Source organism: Rhincodon typus, chromosome 6 (genome assembly GCF_021869965.1).
Source record: "Rhincodon typus isolate 14 chromosome 6, sRhiTyp1.1, whole genome shotgun sequence".
Taxonomy (NCBI): Eukaryota; Metazoa; Chordata; class Chondrichthyes; order Orectolobiformes; family Rhincodontidae; genus Rhincodon; species Rhincodon typus.
In genome coordinates, this window is record NC_063337.1 from 99,728,065 (window position 1) to 99,737,267 (window position 9,203).

General features: G+C 39.3%; 1 long non-coding RNA gene across 1 annotated transcript; it reads right to left on the bottom strand.

Annotated features, from left to right (window-relative positions):
• Window positions 1-682: 682 nt before the first annotated feature.
• Window positions 683-8,614, bottom strand: LOC125483257. The gene is made up of 3 exons (XR_007262204.1): window positions 8,506-8,614; window positions 1,698-1,799; window positions 683-1,017 (listed from the first exon to the last, which is right to left on the bottom strand). It is a non-coding gene; the product is annotated as an uncharacterized LOC125483257 (long non-coding RNA).
• Window positions 8,615-9,203: the final 589 nt, after the last annotated feature.

Sequence of the window (9,203 nt, forward strand, 5' to 3'; positions counted from 1 at the left end):
ATTAAATCTCGCTAGTGACAATTTTAAATTTCTTTTTCATTCATTAAATGTGGGTAATGCCGGGAAGGCCAGCATTCATCGCCCATCTTTGGCCTCGAACTGTGTGGGTTGCTGGGGCTTCTTTCGAGGGCAATTAAAGGTCAGCCATGTTGTTATGGATTTGAAGTAACATGTAGGCCAGAACAGGCAAGGATGGCAGATTTTCTTCTGTAAATAGCATTACTGATGGGGTTTTATGACAATCAATAAGAGTTTCATGATCGTCATCACTGAGACAAGTTTTCGGTTCCAGATCTATTAAATGGATTTAAATTCCACCAACTACCTTGGTGGGATTAAATCTACATGCCCCAAGCATTAACCTGGGTCTCTGGTTTACTAGTCCAAAGACAATTCCACTATGCCAATGTCTTGCCAAATATTATATTTGACTGCTACTCGTTGCAGCATTTTGTGTACTGAGTTACCACTGCATTTTATAATTTTCATCGTCCATAAGGTTTCCCAATTACAAGTGCTTTATGGATTTCACTGAAGCAAAAGACTCAAAGACTTGAAACTTTAATTCATTTCACAAAAAAAGATTACTGTGCTGAATTACTCTATTTTGAGTCATTCTTCCCAAAATGTCAACATTAAAATTTGTACCAATGAAAGTGAGGCAGAATTGGTTTCATTATTAGAAATAATTGCCAGAATAGATTGCTGTAATTTACTATATATTATATTAATATGTACAGACAGAAGACTGATATCCATTCAAATATTGGAATATAATGAGTCCATTTTAAGTTGCTCTGTTGCTGTCCCCAACATATTATTACTTTCTTTATTTAATAATTGCTTGCATCTTTCTGATGTTTTTTGTTACTTCATGATACTAGAATTAAGAATGTTATTCTGCTAAAGTTGAATGTTCAGAAATTCAAAAATAGATGTAACAAGAAACTGGTTGATGTGACTTCAGCTGAGGCAAACTCTCATCGGACTGGTTACAAATGACTCATCAGCATTGACCTGTAGGAAGAAGACACAGACAAAAGTCTGACCTTGGTTGAATGGAAATGGTAAAAACTAGATGTTCTTGTTATCTACTATTGATTTGAATGTAAGTGTCTATTGGTTTCTTTAAGCATTAACTTTCAAAACAGAAACTTGAGAACAAATTACGGCAGACGTGTTAGTGAATAATTTACTTGCAAAAACATAGTGATACAGGGCGGCTACTGTTGCTAGATTCCAGGAACAGACTTAATCAATGAGGAGAGACAGTGCATTAACCAAGAGAAAGGAGCAGATTGTCAGCTGTTCCCAAGGGGCATTATACTCAGAGATTGGATCAAGCCCAGATCCAGGAATAAATTCTGTTGTTAAGAAAACTGCACGTTCCTAATGAGAATGGCAGGAAGGTGATAGCAAGTCAATCCATTAGTTTTATTTGTTTCTTACAAGTGACCTGTTGGCATCAGTTGCAACACAGAGGTTGTTATTTTTCCACATCTGGAAGCACTAGCACACAAAACTATTACCCATCAACAGTAAATCACCCATGCAGCCAACTGGGCATTGGCATGTAATGCCCATTATGGACAATGTAAGACATCAAATGTGAGAAAAGGGCTAAGGTGAGCAGAAGAGGACTAAATCAAAATGGAGTTTGAGGGGGAAATAAAACATGCATTCCCCATGGTACCCACCTCTCTCCTCAAGAGATTGCGAGCATTGGTGAGAGATTGTTGGTGTCTTGGGGAGAATGGCATCAGCTGGTTAGTGTCCTAGTCCAGGTGTTCAGCAAAATGCTAGAGAGAAAATGCAATCAGCGGGTGAAAGAGAATTGGCCAGCAATGGGCAGTGAATTAGGACTGAGTTAGAAAAAACAGTTGTTACCACAATTTTAAAAAAAAGACCTAACCACTGGACAGCACCTTCCAGGGGTTCTGTAATATTTGTTAAATTTAACCATCTTGTCTGGATTTTCAATTCCCCTTATCTCATCGTAGCAATGGATAACATCCATATGTAGGCTTTAATTGTTATAATGGGTTAAACAAATGGGCATATCCTGTCTTTTATTTAAATTTTAATCCTTTTAATTTAATGCCTTCATCCCTACTGCACTTTACAAATTAAAATTAAGTCTATTGAAAAGGTTTGTAAACATTTCTTTCTGACTTTATTTTGGTATTTCCTCAAAGGTCTAAAAATGAGCATAATTAATGAAAACTTTATAATGGTGATCACCAGTGGGCCAGACTGATTTTGTGGCTGGTACCAGCTTCTAGCATGATGTTTTGTTTTCAAACAGACATAACTGATCAAGAAAATTTGATTCACATTAAAAGTAATTTAGATTTTAGAGTTTAAATTCTGTGTTCTTTTAGATTGGTCATAACAATTTGGGATGAATTACATTGAAGTGTCAATTGGAAACTGAAAGCCACTATGTTATTATACACTATTCACCAAATGTTTTGGAGGTGAACAATGCCCAAGAATCATTGGCAGTCAATATATACAAAAAAAACTGCATTGAAATTTTCTTAGGACCTAGGCATTGGCCTTAATTTTGGATTAGGGACTCAAAAGTGTTTGCAGCAGAACATTGCTCATGATCTTCCTGGAAATGATGATAGAAATGACCTCGAGGAATTCTATTCAGTTAGTGGCAGTGGGTGGGTCAGTGAAATGAGTAACCCAGTCAGAGGTCCCTTTGTCAAGTCCAGCCAGCAAATACCACTTGGAGAGGTTGGCCAGGCTGGGGTAGGCCGTGACACTCTTTCAAAATGGAACAACTCTTTGAAGGTTTGTGAGCAGTTAAAACATCTCCCAAGTCTACTGTTGTCAGGTCATTGTTGTATGTTTTCCACAGGATGGCTACTGCAATGACTGTGGCCATCATCTCCCAATGGATTTGTGGTAGACCGATGAACAGGAGGCATTAATCCTTTAGCCTGCCACCCAGAGTCTGCCTTTGGACCAATTCTGGTCTCCAGACAACATGGCTGCTCGGGCAGTTGTTGGAAAGGTTCCAGTGATGGTGGCATTCTTCCTGCAATTTGCCCAGTAAAGGGCTTCCTTCCTTAGTGCCCGACAGTTAATTATCATCATAGAATCCCTACAGTGTGGAAACAGGCCCTTCAGCCCAATAAGTCCACAGTGACCCTCAGAGCATCCCACTCAGACCCATCCCCCTAATCTACACATCTGTGAACACTATGGGCAATTTAGCAGGGCTAATCCATCTAGCCTGCACATCTTTGGGCAGTGGGAGGAAACCGGAGCACCTGGAGGAAACGCTTGCAGACACGGGGAGAATGTGCAAACTCCACACAGACCGTCGCCCGAGTGTGGAATCGCCCGGTCCCTGGAGCTGTGAGGCAGCAGTGCTAACCACTGAGCCATGCTCACCTCACCCCCAATGAGATAACTTGTAGGCCAATATATATCAGGTCACCAATCCAATAGATTATTTTCCAATTTGGTTCCTGGTGCCACTACCTCCCTTGTCCAGGACTGGGAAAATTAAGCCTGGTGTTTCTGTTCTCTGGGTTTTGAAGGTTAAGAATGACTTTTATTTTCAACTACCTTTTCTCTTCAGGTCTGAGGGGTGGGTGTGAATCAAACACACATTTATAGAATGAACGCTTCATTTCCCTGATGGCCATGTAGTGAACATAGTTTAGGAAGGCTTAATCCATCTGCCACTGAATAACTGGCCCTGGTGTTAATGTAGTTCAAATTGTCAGAAATACTGAGACGGTGCTCGCACTACAGCTGTAGACTGAGTAAAAATCATGTTTATTTCACACAACTTTACAATTATTTAAGTGAAGATTGAAATCAGTGGGAGGAAAACCAGGTTCTTTTACAGGCATATATTTTTACCAGCCTGGTCTTTGAATATACTCTCTACTCTGTTACACAGAAAAGCTGAGGAAGCGTCACTGGACGCAAAATGTTAACTTTGATTTTTCTTCACAGATGCTGCCAGACTTGCTGAGCATTTCTAGCAACTTCTGTTTTTGTATGCAGAAAAGCTTGATGGGCCTGGACAATACATTACAATGCTGTTGGCCAACTAGCAGTGATTTGTCATCTGTTCCCTTCTCCTGCCTCTTAAAATTGGAAGTCAACAGATTTTGAAGAAGGTCTTGACCCGAAATGTTGACCTTCCTGCTCCTCTGATGCTGCCTGGCCTGCTGTGTTCCTCGAGCTCCACACTGTTGTCTCAGATTCTCAACAATTTTATTTTTCAATGTTAACTTTTACCCATTCCAAGCGGGCAATTTTTGAGGTTTAACATTATTTCCCCTCAGTGGTTATGGCTTTAATGATGTTTTTCTGACAATCAGCACACCCGCAAATATTCCAAGAATTTGTGGATATCAGAATACAACAAGAGAAGGCAACAAGAGACACAGTAGTAATGACTTTCAAGTACAGAATGTTACCAGTAGCATGAAAAATAATGGGCAGGAGATGCACATTCGCTGATGGCATTAAACATTGCATCAAAGTAACTATTTTCAGTTCAAGGGTTATATTGTGAAATTGCACTTATAAGTTAATTAGATATATCAGTCTCTAACATGTGCAACTTATTTTATGTCTTTGTTACTTTGCAAAATACCAGGGCAGTATTATCGTTTCCATACCATTTTTCCTTATTGTATATTGACTTCCATGAGTGTAAGGAAAAAGCAGAGACAAAACATAAAGGATTTGCAGAAAGCAGAGAGGTATGTGTCATCCACAAGGAAACTCTGATCATGAACCGCGAATGTATTCACCATTGAAGCAGCTACCAATAAGAGAAATGGAAGGAAGTTGTCTCTGCAAAGTTAAAATGTAAGTTATAAATTTGCAGAGCAATTTTCTTTAATTTTGTTAAGTTAGGAACATTTTGATTCAAAATAGAAAACAGTCAGTATTTTAAAATTAATTTGCAATGTTGAGATTTAGAATAGAATCCCCATATTGTGGAAGTCAGCCAATCAGCCCATCAATACCCACACTCACCCTTTGAAGAGCATTCCACCCAACCCCTCTAGCCCTGCAATTCCCATGGCTAATCCTGTACACTATAGCAATTTAGTATGGCCAATCCACCTAACCTGTACATCATTTGACTGTGGGAGGAAACCCACACAGACACGGGGAGAATGTGCAAACTCCACACAGGTATTCACCCAAAGGTGTAATCAAAACCGGGTCCCTGGTGCTGTGAGGCAGCAGTGCTAACCACTGAGCGCCCTTGAGTGTTCATAGATACTGTCTTTCCTCATTAAATATGTATTTTGATAACATGCAAAAATTTTAGTTGAAAATGTTGCTTTCTACTCTATTGATGCAAGAGCATTGAAAAAGAACAAGAACAGTTTTGTGATTACTGTTGATTACGCCACAGAAGCAGACATAGTAGTGCAAGCCTGTGGCAGCACAAAGAAAACATTAAAGAAAGCTAGATCCAAGAAGACCATATAACTTGCGGATCCCGCATAAGAACATTAGCAGTGGAGAAGGTTTCAATACATTAGTAACTGTGTTAGTTGCTGCAGCAGGAATTTGAACTGAAACCTGGAGCACACAACAGCATGGCCTGTAATTGTAAAGCTAAATATAGTCCTCAACATCTGTGCCACAGGGTCAATCAGTTGGGCTGGGATGGACACAGCCAGACATCAGACTACACCGGGTTATAGTCCAACAGGTTTATTTGAAATCACAAGCTTTCGGATGTAGCCCCTTTGTCAGATCACTTTGTTTTGTCCACGTGGCCACAGCACTACTCATAGAAGACTTCTTCATACAGACACAGCAATGCACCACCTTCAAAATGCAAACAGTTGATCAGGATGAATAAGCTCTCAGATTTGCTCACATCACCAGATTTCCCCAGGTCCAAAGTCTGCTCACTGTGCAGAAAATCCTGTAATTTTTCCCTTCAAAACTAGCCATATTTGATAACAATAGGGGATTCTGTACCTTGACTGTTAGGCTGATCTGTGATTGGTTTCCTTGTCATAGTCATGACATTGTGCCAGATCATAAAGGGCCAGGCTTCGTGATACGCTGTCTCCTGTCTATACCAGAAAGTATTAGCCCAGCTGTTTCAAGACCTAGAGTATGATCATCAGCTCATGATTTCTGTCAGACAGACGCTGGGCACTGACACAATGAGAGCTTTTGAGAAACAGAGCAAACAGTATGCATGCTGAAGCTTGGAGGTTGCAGTGCCTGGATGGTCTGGGTTGACCCCTACAGTATAGCCTGAAGCAAGTCTTCAGATTCATGGTTGTTTATTGCATTTCGTGCAACTAGTTCATTTGAGAGGAAGCAGACCCTTCAGAGAACAAAAAAGGAAATAGTTCAGGAACATAATGATGAGGATAAGATCCAAAGCCAAGCAGTGCTGCCATCTAATTGAATTGTAAGACAACAAATTACTGATGGAGAGATTCTCTTCAAGCATACAACAGTCCCATCATTTAATTTTCTTCCACTCCTAACTCTTCTTATTGGTCTCGTGAGTACTACTTAATTTCTCATAATTTTCTATAACTAAGAATATAAAGGAAACTATCAATGTAAAGCTCTTTAGTTAAGTTGTGAATATTGCAGAAAAAAATTGTACTTTGTCTAAGTATATTTGTGGACATATTAGAAGCAACGGGTAAATGAATACACAGGGCTTATTCCTTGCAGACAAAGACAACACACACATTGCAGACAGAAAGAAAATGTACACCCATCACACCCTTTCAACTCAATAAAATTGATACCAGCTTTTTTCTGGCTCTATCCTTAGCTAATGCCTGAACCAATCCAGAGTCAACCTGCCTGCCTTAAATGTAAACAAAACATGGCAGTTAACTGTTAGATGTCATCTTATTGTTGTATTTTTCATGGCAATGCCTCTACCAGTTAGAGTCTACTTGCTAACCAATTAGCACTATATTATAAAGAAGCTTAGAGATAGTAAGAACTGCTGATGCTGGAGTCAGAGATAACACAGTGTCGAGCTGGAGGAACACAACAGGCCAGGCAGCATTGGAGGAGCAGAAAAGTTAATGTTGCTGATGAAGCTGAAGAAGGGTCCCGACTCAAAACGTCAACTTTCCTGCTCTTCTGGTGCTGCCTCGCCTGCTGTGTTGCTCCAGCTCCACACTGTGTTATCTATTATAAAGAAGGTTGTTTTCCTTTTACATTGGTGTTGCTTATGCATTATCCAAATGAGAGCAAGATATTGGCATTTATTGTTAAAGGAATAGAATATAAAGTAAGAAAGTGATCCTACAACTGTACGAGGCATTCATGAGACCTCACTGGGATTATCATACACAATTTTGTTCTCCTTACTTGAGGAGAGATGTAGTTGCATTGGAGGCAGGCCAGAGAAGGACTCCAGAGATGAGGGGTTTGTCTTACAAAGAGAGATTGAGCTTTTAAGTTTATATTCTCTGTAGTTTAGAAGAATGAGAAGAAATCTCACTGAGTTATCTAGGATACTAAAGAGGATTGACAAAGTAATCATAGAAAGGATGGTTCCTCACATGGGGAAATGAAGAATATCAATCGTTATTTTAAATCTGTTACCCCTTATTCTAAAGCCAAGATAAGAAGAAATTACTTCCCTTCATAGAATCTAGGGAATTCTCAATGCCAGAGTGCTGTAGATGCTGGGAAATTGAGAAAATCTACGGAAGACACAGACAGAATTTTAATTCTAAATGAATTGAAGGGTTATAGAGATCAGGCAGGAATATGGAGTTTAGGCCAAGATGAGGTCTATATACTATCAAAATGGCGGAGCAGGCTCAAGAGGCTGAATTACTTACTCCTGCTCTTAGTTCTTACGTACTTGAATAGGATGTATCTTTTTTATACAGCAACAATCAAGTTCTGTATTACTAAATAACTAATACTGAACTTTGAAAATTTCAACTTAACCCTTAATACGTTCTTATATTTCAATGCTTCCACTGTGATTCAGTTGATAGTGCTTCCTGTCTGTAGTCCCCAACTCCTAATTTTTGAACAAGGATGGAACAACTGAATCACTTCAGTCCTCTTGGTGATCTGCCCAAGGAAGAGTGCAAGATCGTGGTTACAAGATTTACTTAGTTTCCTACAGCAATCTGGGATACAGCCCATTTGTACTGAGTGACTTGTTAAGAAAGAACTCTAACATACTTTTACAGATTTGACTTGCCAATTAGATGGATGCAGAAAAAAGTTAGGCTAACATGCAGCGAAGGAATAACAACAGGGCTCAAACAGAAGGAACCAGATGGGCAGATCACAACACTGGAGTGTGATAATTGGAAGAGGTCAGAGGTAGGTTTATCTGGACTAGTTAAATTAGACTGGAAACCTAATACAATAACTCTGCAGGCAAAATGACCATTTATTCTCATGATTCTTTTGAGATAAGTTTAATCTCCAGTCTAGACTACATAATTCTCTCATGATGAAGAAGTAACAGTGTTAACTTTGTGTTCCTACCTTGGATTGCCTGGAATGGAAAACTTCTCAATTTTTCCCACTTCAATTAGGCCAGCCAGTGTACATTGCCTCTAGTGGTGGAGAAGTCAGTCCTATCTGTGAAAATGGGATTGAACGAGTTCAAATAAAGACAATTGGAACCAGCTGGAGTTAATAATTAGGAAACAGCCCAGGTCAGCACTTTAAATGTCAATCAATAAAAGTAATTAGTCTATTAAGTTATAATGGATGACGGCAGGCACTGTACCAGGAAATTGAGGACAGACAAGATACCTGAAGGACGAGCAACAGGTCAAGTCCTTCATTTGTCCTTGCTTTTGCATAACAGAGTACTAGCAAAATCCATTATTAAGTCTTTGTCACAGTAAAACATTAAGTTGGTTCCTAAGCCTGGGAAATTGGCCTATAAAAGTTCTAGGTAATGGAAAATGAGAAACAGAGAGATTGGTTGCTCAGTAATGTTTTATATTTCATGTGAATTGAAATGCTTGTTCTGTATTCTCAGGCACTTCTTGAATTTCAGATGAGGCTGCTTTACTTAATATAACTTGTGAATTTCTTAAGCACTTTCCTATGCAACTGTACAAACCCATTCACCTCTTCCCACAGAACTCTGGGGTTGCCTACAAGTGAGACTGTAATTTGCTCACATTTCTCCCTAGTCTACTGCATTGTTTGCTTAAAAAAAAATACATAAT